The sequence below is a fragment of the Rousettus aegyptiacus genome, unplaced genomic scaffold (assembly GCF_014176215.1).
Source record: "Rousettus aegyptiacus isolate mRouAeg1 unplaced genomic scaffold, mRouAeg1.p scaffold_m13_p_4, whole genome shotgun sequence".
In the NCBI taxonomy this organism is placed as follows: Eukaryota; Metazoa; Chordata; class Mammalia; order Chiroptera; family Pteropodidae; genus Rousettus; species Rousettus aegyptiacus.
This window is the reverse complement of record NW_023416307.1, coordinates 69,171,685-69,174,786: the sequence shown is the minus strand read 5'-3', so window position 1 is coordinate 69,174,786 and position 3,102 is coordinate 69,171,685.

The window sequence follows — 3,102 nt, the reverse complement described above, 5'->3', positions numbered from 1 at the left end:
GGATGTGTATTTTCTTTTCTAGTCTCTTGTTTGTTTCCCTAAGTTGAAAAGGTGCTATTAATTACTAATTTAAATACTTTTAAATTAGCTAATATATTTTAATTTAGAATTTTTTGGAGATGTTTTCCGAAGGTATAACATCAAAAAACTTTTCCAAGTTCATAGAGATTTATTAGGTTTGAAAATGTGGAAGTTTAATAGATACTGTTGACCATTTGGAAGTTTATATGCTAAAAAAGCTGATTTTATTTTTCATACTTTATTTTATGGACACAGCGAACATAGAAACAATTTGGAGGTTACCAGGAAAATCTTGAGAGATGTAAAACTGGAAATAGCTATAAATGGGGTCCTTCCCTTTGCCAGCATTCCATTTTGACATGTGAGAACAAATACATTAACGTCTTTGTCAGCATCAGTCAGTTACTGCATATTTTAGTTCTTATAATCTCTTTTGAGAATCTGGTAAATCCTTTTCCTGGAAAAATGTACCCATGCATAGATACACAAATGCCACATACAATATCTGGCATCATAGCCGCCAGGAGTCCATGACTCGTGGGTTAAGAATCTACCACAGTACCATTTCTGTAGATCAAATCTAATTTTTTCTCTTTTATATAAATGCAATTTTAAGAGTAATTTGCACTGTAAATGCAACCTGATAACCAGAACAGTAGAAATGATATACCTTTATTGAACTTAGATGTACAATGAGCTTTTCCCCATGTGAGCTTATATGTCCTCTCAATCAACCTAAGTTCTCTCATGATTACCTGAATCAGTGCTTTTAGCAAGCATGTGATTTTTGTGTATGCGCAAAGCTATATGATAGATAATATGAGGCATTCAGACTTAAAAGGCATATTTCTTATCCTTAAGATGCATGTGTGGAAGTACGTACTTTATTAGTACCATAAAAGGGGGAAGGAGTAGATTCAGAAAAGGAATTTATATGGGGAGAACTAGAGAACTTCAAGGCAGAGCATTTGAGCTGTATCTTCAGAAACGCTGGTTTGGACATTCATAGAAGGGGAGTAGAGGGAGGTGAAAGAAATGGTAAATGACATGAACCAAGGCAATAGAATTTTGAGGAGAACCACAGGTTATTCAGTGTAGTTTGGTTAGCACCTGGAAGGCCAGTAAATTTCATGTTGTGTTTTACCTCTGACTGTTGATAATCTTATGAGTAGCATACTGAGAAAGATCCTCAAGCAGTCTAGAGACTGCAGGAAAGGATGCTGTGACTAATTAGTGATATCTTCCGCAGGGGTATTGGAGGTGGTACTTGACGGAATATGTTTTAAAGAATGAGCCCCACAGAAGCCATGACTATGTGTTCATTGCTGCAACCTCAGTGCCTAACACGATGTCTGGCACATAGTAGGAGCTCATAAATATTAATTGTATAATGAGTGAATGAATGTGTACCAATCCTGGTTGGGATCACTGGTTCTGGGGGGAAGTGGTGTTTCAAGCCAGAGTTATATTATGAAGTACTAATGAACTAAATGACTATTATCATTTTGAACTTAATTCAGCCATATAATTTAACAGTGACATCGATGATGTATTCATGAAAGCGGGCACAGTTGCACTCTTAAAAATCAGGCAGGGGAGGGTGGGAAAGTAGATGGGGTAAAGGGGGTCAAATATATGGTGACAAAGAAATCTTACTCTGGGGGGGTGACACTGTAAATATATGTATACTTTACCGTTAAAGTGTACAGCTGAAACATTGGATTTCATTAACCAATGGCATAAAAAATAACTAATTAAAAAAAAATAAAAATCAGGTAGTCCCTCTTTGCAAAGGACTGACTGTAGTTGGTATTTCACTAAGGAATTTCCTGCTGTGTCAGAGACCAAATCTTCCAGCTTTATTTGTTAATCAAATCAGTAACATTTAATATCCTTTCTATATTTTTACTTAATTAGGAATGGAGAATTTCCACCAACTCCTCTAACATTTAATAAATGTCAATTTCTTACACTCAGTACCACTGACTTCCATTTTCTGATAATATCAGTTCTGTACTGAACATGACCTCAGGGAGAAAGCAACTCAGCCATTGGCTAAGTTCTCAATGGTCCCTCTGAGATCAGGCCTGGGTACAAGTTTTTAGATTAGTTATAACCAGATGACTGGGTTTTGCTTTTTCTGCTAGTGCCCCATATTTGTCCTTGAGTGGAGGGAAGGGATGGTTGTCTTCATCATCAGAGGCCCTGCGCCTCTGATGATGAAGACATCATTTACTGAATGTCTACTCTGATGTGGAGTAGACATTCAGTAAATACTTATTAAATTGAATTTAATTTTATGGCTCCCTTTTAAATTTATATTTTCTCAGCATATTTTATACTTCAGTGTATAAAAGTTTTACCATGTGGAATTTATAATTCCAAAAATACTTTTATCCTTCAGCTATACACCAAGTCTCTTTTCACTATGTTTTCTTAGCCCCCTCTCTTCACCTTTGGAGTCTGTGTAGACCCAGAAACTGCACGGATAGCACATTTTGAGGAGAATAAGAGTGGAGATTGTTCTCAAAGTGTGTCTAGCTTTCTTATGGGTATTTTTGTCCTCCAGCCTCATGTTCCCTGCTCCCCCCACCACACTATTCCCCTTGCCTGTTAGCCCAAGTGGGTTTTGGAATAAGAGCAGCCAGACAGTAAATCCAGCTGCTGAATGCCCTAGGTTCAAGGTTTTAAAAGACATCAGCATTTTTTATGAAGCTTATTAAATGTACAAATGCCTTGGCTTCACCCCAGACTTCCTGGATCAGAAGTTTTAGGGTTTTCAGAGTTCTTAGCAGGTATTATGTGAAGATGATTCTAGTGCATAGTTTTAGTCTAAATTAATTAAGAAATGCAGACTTTGGAGGGTAGCTGTGGCTGGGCAGTAGCCACATAGTGGTAACAGAATGGATTTCAGGAATGCCCCAGAATGGGGATGAGGTAGCAAACTGATGAATGCCTACTATGAGCCAGGAATATTGGATTCCGTGTTATAGAACCTAGCTTTAAAGGAGAGATCAGGAGATTATTTGTTTTGTTTTCTTTTGCTTTCAGAAAACACTTTTTTAAGGTCATTCTGGTTTT